At 54.9% G+C, this 11,831-nt stretch overlaps 2 long non-coding RNA genes across 3 annotated transcripts; one reads left to right on the top strand and one right to left on the bottom strand.

Annotated features, from left to right (window-relative positions):
* Positions 1-214: 214 nt before the first annotated feature.
* Positions 215-6,701, top strand: LOC309520336. 2 transcript variants are annotated; one of them, XR_014214211.1, is made up of 4 exons: positions 215-325; positions 1,773-1,965; positions 3,883-3,962; positions 6,605-6,701. It is a non-coding gene; the product is annotated as an uncharacterized lncRNA (long non-coding RNA). The 2 variants fall into 2 exon arrangements; XR_014214212.1 differs by lacking the exon at positions 215-325 and having other exon boundaries at positions 1,686-1,965.
* On the bottom strand, positions 6,534-11,512 carry LOC309520339. The gene is made up of 2 exons (XR_014214215.1): positions 10,641-11,512; positions 6,534-6,845 (listed from the first exon to the last, which is right to left on the bottom strand). It is a non-coding gene; the product is annotated as an uncharacterized lncRNA (long non-coding RNA).
* Between the last annotated feature and the right edge of the window lie 319 nt (positions 11,513-11,831).

Genomic DNA, 11,831 nt, shown 5'->3' with positions numbered 1-11,831 from the left:
CATCAACAGCCCCCCGTTGAGGAGATTCTCGCTTCCTGCTTTCTCGTTGGGCATCTCGGAGTGGAAAGGGAGGGCGAAGAAAGAGATTTTTTTGGGAGGTGGGGGTCTGGTCTGACGAATGCTTATGCCTAGGGAGTTGGGGGGGGGGGAAAGGCAGGTCGCTGCCGCCCTGCGCCAAGCCAGCCCTCCCCTTCAGCCAAGCGGACACGGGGGGGGGGAGGTAGAGAAGCGGCTGGCTGGCGCTCCCCCCCGCCCATCGCTTCCGGCGGCGCAGCAGCCCCTTCCAGCCAGTTCTTGTTCCGGCTCAAGGTGAATGGAGCGGCAGGTAGGCTGGTGGGGGCGGAAAAGAGAGGGAGGGGGGAGAGAGAGAGCTGCAGCAACGTCTCTCCCGCCCCTCCGCAGGAAAAAGAGAGGAGCGAACGCCAAGCAGACGCAATGCAACAGGTGGCGGATCCGCAGGAGGAAGAAATTGGGGGGGGGAGTCAGAGGCATCATCTAACCAGCTCCAAGCTCAATTACGTGGAGGGGGGGCGATAGGGATGAGCCAGCCTCCTCTGCGCGCCCCGCATCCAGGCGCTTCTCATCCGTCCCCCCCCCCCTTCAATGCCAGCAGCTTCCCCTTAGCTGGGCTTTTTGCGGGAGAGGGGAAGTTGGCAAGGCACAAGGTGGGGGGGGGCAACGCCCGAAACTCTGCCGTGTCCCCCCCCCCGCCCGCTTATTATAATGGCCAATGCCTCTCTGGTCCCATTCACGTAGGAGGGGGTCTCTGTTCCCTCTGTGCCCCCCCACCCACTGAAAAGGGACGCCCCCGACACATCCCTGGTGGGGAAAGTCGGTCCCGATTCAAGACCTACTTCCTCTCCTTTGACGGGGGTGGGGGGGGGAGGTAGGCAGTCGCTGCCCGGACAAGCGCCACGTGTTTGGCACGGGAACCAATCGACTCCGGGCGAGTCACGCTGCGGGACCCCCGCGCACCTCTCCCCACAAACCGCCTGGGACGGGACTCTGTTGGAGGCGAATCTACGTCGCGGAGCAGAGAGAGAATAAGTGGGGACCTCCTGACACACACACCCCACTCTTGAAAGCGGCGATTAGCCCGTCTTGCAATGGGGAGAGAGGGGCAGAGCTGGATTGGTAGGGGGCAGCCCATTGTCCGCTTACCTGTGCCTCGACGGGGCGTCCTTCCCGTCCATCCGCCCGCCGGCCCTTCTCCTCTCCATCCCTCCGCGCCGGAGCCCCCTTTTTCTCTCCCGGCTTTGGGGGGAGAAGCGCCGGACTCCGTCCGCGGTGCAGGCTCCGGAGCGGTGTCTGCAGCCGTCGGGCTTTTTATAGAGTCCGGCTCGTAGTAACGGGGACCTCGCGGCTCATTCATAGAAAAGAATCAACCTACACAATGACGTGAGCACGACGTCAGCGGGAAATTTAGGGAACGGGCAGAGGCAGCTATTTATATCACGGGGAGGGGGGGAGAGAGAGAGAAAGGGAGAGAAAGAGGGGCGGGGGAGAGAAACTAGCCAGCCAGAGAGGGGGGATTTATGGGGGGGACGACTCTAAGTGGGTCTCCTTAGCATCAGTTTACTACATGACACTCCTGATGCCCATCGAAACGACGGGGGGGGGGGGAGAGAGAAAGCGAGAGCTTTATAGACCTCTGAAACTGCCCGATTCCCCGGTCTTGGCACACACACACACACTCCAGGGGGGCATCCACCCCCCCCGGCATGTGCCAAGATGTACCCGAGTGGCAAAAAACTCACGAAGTCTTAACTCAGATCTAGGAACACAGGAAGCTGGCGGAGGCTGAGTCACCAACTGGTCTATTAAACTCCATATCGTCAACACGGACTGGCGGTGTCTCCCCGGGGGTCTCCAGAAAGCGGAGGTCTTACCGCCAGCTAAACAGAGATTGGATCTGGGAAAGGAGGTGCCGGGACAGTAAGCTGCAGCCCATCTCCTAAAAATAAGGTAAGTTTTTGATCTTCATGACTCTAAATAAAGGGCTGGTTTATTGCGAACCGCCTCATATACTGAGTCCAATCAGTCGGCTCAGTATTGCCAACACAGACTGGCAGCAATCAGTCAATCGATCGTTTTATTTTTAGGCCGCCTTTCCAAAGTTAAAGCTATGCTCAAGGTGGTCGACAACATATAAAAATCACATAATTATGAACATAACAAAAGTATGTGAACAATGAATAAAACATCAGAAAGCACGTAGCCAAATTGAACAACTTCCACATAAATCATAAGAAGATGGAAAATAAAGATACAAAAAGTATCAGTAACAACAACACACACACCCCGAAACCCCCTAAACAGCCCCCCCCAGCCCAAGAGTCTGTTCGGCATTCTCAGCTTTTGCAGCTGGAGTCAGTCCGAGGGCTGCCCTCCCAGGCCTGGTAGGAAAAGGCTTGCAAGGCAGAGAGCAGGTCTCCCAGGACTCGCAGCCAAGAGCCGCAGCTCTTCAGGGTTCCGGGCGGGGGGGGGGGACTCTCCCCTGACCCTGCCTGGAGATGCCACTGGGAGCTGAATGTGGACCCTTCTGCATGCGAAGCAGGTGTTCTGCATCCCTAAACTGCAGCCCCTCCATACGTCAACACAGGAAGTTGTGTTGTGCTCAGCCTGACTACTAGTCCATCTAGCTCAGCACTGCCAGCACTGATCGGCAGCAGCTCTCCAGCGTTTCAGACTGAAGTATTTCTGCAGACCTACCGGGGGATATTGGGGTTTGCAGTGCATGGTTAAGCTGTGGAACTCCCTCCCACAGGATGTGGAGGAGATGGCTTTAAAACAAATTCATGGGGGAAGCGAGGGCTGTGGAGGGCTCCTTCTAGCCAGGCTGGCTCTGCTCTTCCATGGTCCAAGGCAGGCACCCCCAACCTGCGGCCCGCCAGATGTTTTGGCCTACAACTCCCATGATCCCTAGCTAACAGGACTAATGGTCAGGGGTGATGGGAATTGTAGTTCAAAACATCTGGAGGGCCGAAGGTTGGGGAAGCCTGGTCTGAGGCAGCAGCGCTTCTGAATCCCAGTGGCTGAAACCCACAGGAGGGGAGGGGGTTTGGGGGCTTGAGTCTTGCTTGTGGGTTTCCCTTGGTGGCATCTGACTGGCCCCTGAGCCGTGGAGAGGGGCATGGGGGCACTGGTGGGGCAGGAGAAGAAATGCCCTGCCACACGAAGGGCACAGACATTTCGGGCAAAAGATTCCCGTGCTGCAGGAGGTTGGACTAGATGGCTCTTGTGGGCCCTCCCAACTCTACCAGTCTATGATTCCAGCCTCCCCCAATTTCCTCCACTCAGGATCACACAGCTAAACAGCACTGGGGGCATGGAGACTCCAGGAAGCCGCCCAGGAAGCCGGCTGCAGCAACCCAGCCAGATGGGCGGGGTATAACTAATAACATTATTATTATTATAAGCAGCCCTATATCAAGTCGGGACGCGGGTGGCGCTGTGGGTTAAACCACAGAGCCTAGGACTTGCTGATCAGAAGGTTGGCGGTTCGAATCCCTGTGACAGGGTGAGCTCCCGTTGCTCGGTCCCTGCTCCTGCCCACCTAGCAGTTCGAAAACACATCAAAGTGCAAGTAGAGAAATAGGTACTGCTCCAGTGGGAAGGTGAACGGTGTTTCCCTGCGCTGCTCTGGTTTGCCAGAAGCGGCTTCGTCATGCTGGCCACATGACCCGGAAGCTGTACGCCAGCTCCCTTGGCCAATAAAGCGAGATGAGCGCCGCAACCCCAGAGTCGGCCACGACTGGACCTAATGCTCAGGGGTCCCTTTACCTTTACCTTTACCTTTATACCAAGTCAGCCCATTGGTCCTTCTCACTCACTGCCTGCACGAACTGGCAGCAACTCTTCAGGGTTCTAACCTACCTGCAGATGCCATTGGGGATTGAACCAGGACCTTCTGCATGCAAAGCAACTGCTCTCCCACAGATGTGATGCAATGGATCATCTAGGTAAGCTTTCTCTATATTATGTCTGGGGCTCATGGGAGTTGTGGTTCAAAACCTCTGGAAGCCAGTCGGTTGGCCAAGGCTGATTTTGGTCCACCTCAGTGTGTTTCCAGGCCAAGAAACCGCCTGAGTCATCCGAGTGGGTGATCAAGACTCCCAGCCCTTCTGTAGGTTCTGGATAGCTCCTCCAAGATGGGAGCTGGAGGGGCCATGTTTGGGTGTGGCTCTGCTCCTACCTGCCGGGGGTTCCAGAAAGTGGTGCTGGGCCTGGTCTTGCTGCTGCTGCTCAGCCCCAAGGACCTGTTGCTATGGACCTCTGCAGGATGCCACCCTCTTCTACATGCGCATGAGACCTTGTGGAGTGCCTGTCCAGTGTTTGCGGCTGAGCCATCAGCATTTCCTGCACTCCCACATCTAAAGGATCAGATCCGCCATCTGGAGGCACCCCTACACCAGAGGTGGGAAACCGCCTCTGATGTCGGTTTGGAAACCTCAGCTGGTGCAGAATTTGGCAGCCAGGTTGCCCACCAGGGCGAAACGGTTTGAGCATATGACGCCATTGCTGGCCAGGCTGCACTGGCTGCTGGTCAGTTACTGGCCCCCATTCAAAGTGCTGGTTTTGACCTATAAAGCCTTAAAGGGTTCAGGACGGCAATACCACAAGGGCCACCTCTCTTCCATATGAAACGACCTGGACCATGACATCATATTCTGGGGCAGTGGCGTAGCGTGGGGGGTGCAGGGGGGCCGGCCGCACTGGGCGCAACATCTGGGGGTTAGGGTTAGGGGGCGCAAATCCACGGGTTAGGGGGCACAAATTACTTGCCTTGCCCCGGGTGCTGACAACCCACGCTACGCCACTGTTCTGAGGCCCTTCTCCATGTGCCTCTGCCACAAGAGGTCCAGAGGGTGGCAACACAAGAATGGGGCCTTTTCTGTGGTGGCTCCCCCTTTGTGGAATGCTGACCCCCCTTTGGCTGATTAAACTGTCGATGAACTTTGAAACGGGTGGGTATTGTTTCTGTTTGTTGCTATTGTATGTATTTTTGTGTTTTTATATTGTAAGCCACCTCAGATGAAGAGCGGTATAGAAATTTAATAAAACAAAAATAAAAATCTGGCCTCCAGATGTTGCGGGAGTTTGAGAGGAACTGGAGGCAGCCACAGGTCCCGCGACCCCCGTCCTTCATCACTGGAGACAAGAGCAGCCTCTGGTGGCATCCAGGAGCATTTGTCAGATAGGACAGCATGGTGTAGTGGTTAGAATGTCAGAATAGTACCTGGGAGAGACCAGAGTTCGAATCCCCTGGGTGTGGCCTTGGGGAAACAGGCACTGCTTCTCAGCCAAACCTTGCAGGGTTGTTGTGGGATTAAATGAGGAGAACCATGTGCACCATTTTGAGCTCCCGTCAGGGGTGGAAATGTGGGATATAAATGCAATCAATCAATCAATCAATCAATCAATCCAAGATGAGGCCAGTGCAGCTGTTGCGGCCCTTTTGGGACAGCGATAGCCTGACCACAGTCATCCAGGCTACTGCAATGCATGTCATGTGGGGCTGCCCTTGAAGACTGCCTGGAAACTGTCACAAGTTCAAAACACAGCTGCTGGACTTCCAGCTGGGAATGGACTGAGTGGGAAGGTGGGAGGCTGGGCTCAAAAAACTGCACTGGGTTCTTGCCCGTGGCATTAATAATAATAATACATTTTATTTATACCCTGCCCTCCCCAGCCAAGACCGGGCTCAGGGTGGCTAACACCAGGTATAAAAACAATTGATTAAAATACAACTTAAAAACAAGGTTAAAATACATTAAAATGCAGCCTCATTTCAGTAGAAACTCAAATCAAAAACTTTTGGGGGATGAAAACGTCAAATCTTCACCAAGGCCAACTATCCAGACTGGTCCTACGTGGGCCAGAAAAAAAGCCAGGGAAGTCCCCAAATAGGAGTTCCATCACAGAAGGGGAAAGGAAAAAGGAAAGAACCGGAAGGGATCAAGTTGATTCCAAGTCAAAGGCCAGGCAGAACAACTCTTACAGGCCCTGTGGAAAGAAATCAGATCCTGCAGGGCCCTGGTCTCATGAGACAGAGCGTTCCACCAGGCCGGAGCCAGTGTTGAAAAGGCCCTGGCTCTGGTTGAGGCTAATCTGACTTCCTTAGGGCCTGGGACCTCTAGGGTGTTGCTAGTTATGGCCCTTTTGGTTCTCCGTGGGGCAGACCGGGAGAGGCGGTCCCATAGGTACGAGGGTCCTAGGCTGTGAAGGGCTAGATGTTGGTGCTTTTAAGCCCCCACACAGCTTGGGGTCAGTGTACCAGAATGGAGATCTGCCACTCCCAGCTCAACCCAGGTCTTGTGGAAGTGCTGTGCTGCTGCCCGAGTTGCCATGGGTGTGTGATTGGCAGAGCGAGGGGTACCTGGAGAGAAGGTGTTTTGGGTGATGATGCTACCTGGTTTGTGGGCTCTCAGCCTGGGTGCCTGCAATGTCACTATCCGGCCACCAGGCGATGAATTCTGAAACTCCTTTAGAACAATGCATTTACGCTGCTGAGTAGTAATCCTTGTACTGCGTTCATTCACTTACGTATTTATTTAAAACACAGCATGCTGGAAGGTTCCAGAAGCACTTTTTTTTTACACAGAGTAAAACTCTGGAACTCCCTCCCTCAGGAGCCAGTGATGGTCAGAGGCAGAAATGCTGCTGAATGCCCATTTCTGGAAGCTACGGGTGGAGAGAAAGTTGGTGGGCTTGGTTTCCTGCTTGCAAGTTTCCCATTAAAGGCCTCTGGTTGGCCACTGCGAGAAGAGGATGGTGGACAAACAGGGCTCTTCTGAAGTCCCTCTGGCCATCTTTCCTTCAAAGGCCTGGAGGGCTAAAGGAGCCTGAAAGCAACAGAAAAACATGGTACGGGTTTGTATTTTATTACAGACATAGTCCACCCATCCTGCCTCCCTGAGTGAGACTCAGTTTTACTATGCTGAGAAAGGGACTTAAACGTTCCTATCCTCACACAGTCCAAGGCCCTACCCCTGTCTCTCCCAACAACCCAGTTCATCTCTTCCAGAAGTGGAAGGTTCCCAGAGAGACAGGCCTTTAATCCTGGTCCTTCTCCTGCCCATCATAAAGTCATAGGATTGCAGAGTGGGACCATGAGGGCCATCTAGTCCAGCCCCTTGAAACACAGGAATCTTTGGCCCAACATGGGGTTCCAACCCACAGTCCTGAGATTAAGAGTCTCATGCTGTACCATGTACAGCAAGCATGGCAAGCATGCCTCTGAGAATGTGTCAAGTGCAGTTTCTGTGCCAAGAGGAAAACATGACTAGCTCTCACTTCAGAAGCGGGGTGTTTGGGGGCAGGAAACGTGGCTTGTAAGATGCTTTAACCCCCAAACCTCTTCTCCTCCCGTTCAACCCTGACGGAGCCTCTGAAGAATTGCCAGCTGCAAGGCATTTGCAAACATGGAAGCCGCTTGGTATAAACCAAACAGAGCGCCATTCTCAGGGCTGGGGAACACCTGCTCCCCTAGATGTTGCTGGACGATGACATGGATGGGCAGCATCTCTGGCTTGCCAGATGTTTCTGGAGCCCCATCATCCCCCCGGGCCAGCTGTTGGGAGTTGGAGTCTAACGAGATCTGGAGACCCCACTTGTGTTCCCCATCCTAAGACTACAACACCCATCATCCCTGGCTATTGGCCATGCTGGCTGGCACTGACTGATGGGAGTCGGAGTCCATCAACAACATCTGGAGGGGGGAGGCATGAACTCACCACCCCGTTATATATGGACCTTCTCTCCTCTTGTCTACCCCCGCCTCCCCTTCTCCTCTCCTCAGCTCTTCCTTTCCTGTTGGCCTCTGAAGTGGTTCTGTAAGACGCATTATGTGGGAGGCAGAGCCCATTATCTCTCAGATAAATGCAAGGCTCAGAGGCGGGAGAAGACAGTGATAGGCAGCAGGGAGGTGCCCTCCCCCCAGCCGCCTATTGAGAGAGGCAGAGAGGAACACTGGAATCTGCACCCAGGCATCTCTTGCCTCACGCTTTCGGCTTGGCAATATCTGAGCCTGCCTCTTCACAAAGACTTCTTTTGCAGGAGGAAATGCTTCCCATTTTAAAGATGGGGAAGTGGAGGCCGAGGCCGAGGGACGGACCCAAGGCCACAAAACGAGGCCGTGTCCATGGTGGGGGGGCATAGCTGAGTGGTAGAGCACCTGCCAGCATGCAGAGGGCACGAGGTTCAAACCCTGACAGCATCTCCAGGTGAGACTAGGAAAGTCTAAAATCCTGATGAGCTGCTGCCAGTCAGTGCAACCAATATTGAATCAGATGGCAGCTCCCCAAACTGGATCTGTGCCCAGGAGTTTCTGACCTCCCACAAAAGCAAGCTCATAAAGTAGAACTGTCGTATAGGCTTTTCGACGAAGAGCTAGAAATCCATAGAATCACAGAATTTTATTGTTGGAAGGGACCCAGAAGGGTTACCTAGTCCGACTCCCTGCAAAGCAGGAATCGTCAGACAGCAAGTTCAGGCCTACCTGGAAGCTGCGCGTAATTTATTTCATTTCTGCAAAATTCCGAAAGAGCCCACATGGAAATAAAATGTGAGAACATGAGGATTTCTGGGTGGTCTCTCCCCACACCCTGTGAGATGTTTGCCCTCCTGCAATTTCTTGTGGAACCTCCAGGTCCAAAAGCAGTCTATCTAAATTCCTAGGTTATATGCAATATTTGGCCACTATGAGGAGACTGGACTAAACCTTTGGCCTAAACCAGTAGGCTCTTCTGACATTCCTATGGAACCTCCAGTTCCAGAGGCAGTCTATCGAGATTCCTAGTTTCTTAGGGGCAGTTGGCCACTGTGAGAAGAGGGTGCTGGGCTAGAGCCCCCCCCCCAGGGTCCTGATCCAGGTGCTGCAAGGCTCTGCTCTGAGGTTCCCGCTATTATTTCTTAGTGAGCCGGGGGGGGGGGGAGCCTGCCTTGGGGCTTCTGGAATGGAAGGAGTCTGTGGGACATGCATTGTGAGCTGGGAGTTGTCATGTGGGCTGGAGGTTCAGGTGTGGGACTAGGACCAGGGAGAGCCAGGCTCAGGTCCCCACTAGGTGGCCTTGGACATTCCTAGTCCTGCTTAGAGATGCCGTCAGGGGGTCAACCTGGAACCTTCTGTGTGCAAAGCAGGTGCCTGAATTCCAGTCCTCGTGGCTTTGAATAAGGGGGTTATTTAAAGAGGAACTTAGAAAGTTACATCTAGCTCAGTTCTGCACACACTGACTGGCAGAGGCCCTCCTGGCGTCTTCTGCACTCAGGTCCTGCTTGTGGGTTTCCTACAGGACGTTGGGCTTCCTCAGAAGGTGGCGGACTCCACTGCTTCACTGGAGCAGAGATTCGATGGCCATCCCTCAGGGATGCTTTTACTGTGATTCCTGCATTGCAGGGGGTTGGACTAGATGACCTTTGGGGGACCTCCTTCCAACTCTATAATTCTAGGATTCTGCGATTCTACCAGCTGCTGCAAACTGCAGGAGGAGAGAGGGCTCCCATGCTCAAATCCTGCCACAGGCAACTGTTCAGCCCCTGAGAGATGGGGATGCTGGACTAGATGGGACCCTTTGTCCTGACCCAGCAGCCAGGCTCTTGTTCTCACGTGTGTCTGTGTGTGTCTGTGTGTGTGTGTGTGTGTAGTGGGAGTTCTGTTAATAAAATCGAACAGACCTCCCCTCATCACCTCCTACTTCCCTTCCAGCCACAGCGTGACCCTTGGCTAAATACAGTTGCTAACGGGCGCCCAGCAAAACAGAGACTCGGGCTTTAATCTGGGATTAATCTATTCTCTTTTCTCCAAGTTACACGTGCCAACTCAACAAGGTGAGCACTTCCTGCCTCTGGCAAAAGCTGCATCAACCCACCCACTGAAACCCCCCCCCCCCGCCAGAAGATACCGGTTCAGCGGAATGGTTTGTATGGCACTGTTACGGGCTTGGCTCCAAATGCAGCCAGGCGGCTGCTTTTCTCAATCTGGATCGAAGCCAGTTTGCATGCAGGGTGCGGGGGAAGGCATCGAAATGCAACGTTTCGGAAGAGCCGGCAGGGGAGGTACGGGATAGATGCGAGTCGTGCTTAAAGCCGTGTGCCCAAACCAGCGGCGGGTGCGGAATAAACCCGAGTGCGCGCGTGTGTTTGTGTCTACACGGTCGAAGAGGACTCTCTCCTTTTGGGGTTTGACTTCGCTTAGCCAATGACAGGCTGGGACAGGATTCTGAGGACAGAGTAAAAGGGGTTACTGATATCTAGATGACACCCCCCCCACACACACACACCCAGCCTGATCCTAAGGAAGAGGCTCTTTTGGGGAAGGGGGGAGCGCCAGAGTACTTAAAAGTAGATTAAGATGCCGTGGGGGGTGCGTTACGTTGCTAGCCTCTCATTATGCCTCATTCTCCACCCCCACCCCCTTTCTACTCTGCATGAAACACGCACAGCGGTTCTGAAAAGGGACTTTGGGGGGTGGCAGATATTCCAGGAATCTTTTCTCTCTCCAGACACAACATCCTCTCCTTCCCCTCCCAGGGTGGGGCGCCCACCCACAGCCCTGGACAAAGCGGCAGCAGGAAGAAAGGGGCCGAGGTGGAGCACCAGCGTCCGTCCCCCCCATAATCCTTAAATCGGAGAGCACACACCGTGGGGATAAGTCAGCGTGGGAGAAGGTGGATGGGCAGCAGGGCGAGGAACTGTCAGCGCCACCCGAGGGCCATCGCCGGCTGACTGACTGTGGGACGGGGGTCATCACAAGCCAGCCCCCTCCTGAGAAAAACTGGCGCTTTCTTCTCCCCACACCCAGCTCCAAGGGAAGCGTTAAAAATGCGCCCTGGGCTCTTAAAGTCGTGCCAAGGTGCTAGTCCGTAGGGGGGCTAAAAGTGCTATTTTACTCCAGCACTGGGGGGGGTGTTTGTCAGCGGGCTATGACCTCCGCTCCCCACAGATAACACCGAAAAGGACAAATCACAAATTCCTGCCGTCGTCCCCCAGCGCCACAAGGGTTCACCTTCCCAATTCCAGCTTCATTCCCATACTGCAATCTGCAAAAAGAAGCACCCCACCCCCCATTCCCGGCGTATTTACTGCCTGGAAACCATATCCGAGCGCCGGCCCCCCCCCGGCAATTGCCTTCTCCCCCTCCCGATCTTGTTTGTGTTGGAAGCTGCTCGTCCTCCTCCCACCCCCCTCCCCTGACCTCACATTCTGCCCTGGAAAAGCATCATTGTGGTCTCCATGGCAACCAGGGATGAAGGCTGCTGCTGATGCAGGGAAGATGCCTGGGTCCCTCACCTCGGGCCAAGGTGGGGAGGGCCCCCCGCTGAGCTGGCCCACCCCTCCTTGTCGGGCTTTGGGCTCCGAGTCCAAACCCGCTCCCCAGGTGAAGGCTCCAGCTCACCCCTCTCTCTGCCCATGCCCCGGAACTGCTGCAGCGCTAGGAAGAGAAAAGTCTGGAAGAAACGGGTGGATGGAGAGAGAAATGGAGAGAGGGATGCGCGAGGCGTGGGGAGTGGGGAAAGGAAGCGTGGGATGGGTGGGTGGGCGCAGAGATCAGGTTAGTCACCTCTTCCTCTTCCTCCCCCGCAGCAGCCCACACAGCCAAGGACGCCCCCTCCCAACACTCTGCGCCAGCTTTGCAGGCGCTTCAGCCCCTTACAGGTATTCCCATCGCGCTCTCGAGCTCTCAAAGAGGCTCATCTCTCTCGCCCGGGACTGAAACAGTCATTTTGCCACCGCAACTGTTGCCAGAGTTGAGCGTTTGGAGGTGTCCTCTGAGCACGTGCAAAGCGCATTTTCCTTCCTCTACTCGTGAGGGGCGCAGGAGTAGCCGGACT

Source organism: Podarcis vaucheri, assembly GCF_965113315.1.
Source record: "Podarcis vaucheri genome assembly, chromosome: 15".
Classification (NCBI taxonomy): Eukaryota; Metazoa; Chordata; class Lepidosauria; order Squamata; family Lacertidae; genus Podarcis; species Podarcis vaucheri.
The sequence above is the reverse complement of the archived record's forward strand: the minus strand, read 5'-3'. Positions and strand labels throughout refer to the sequence as shown.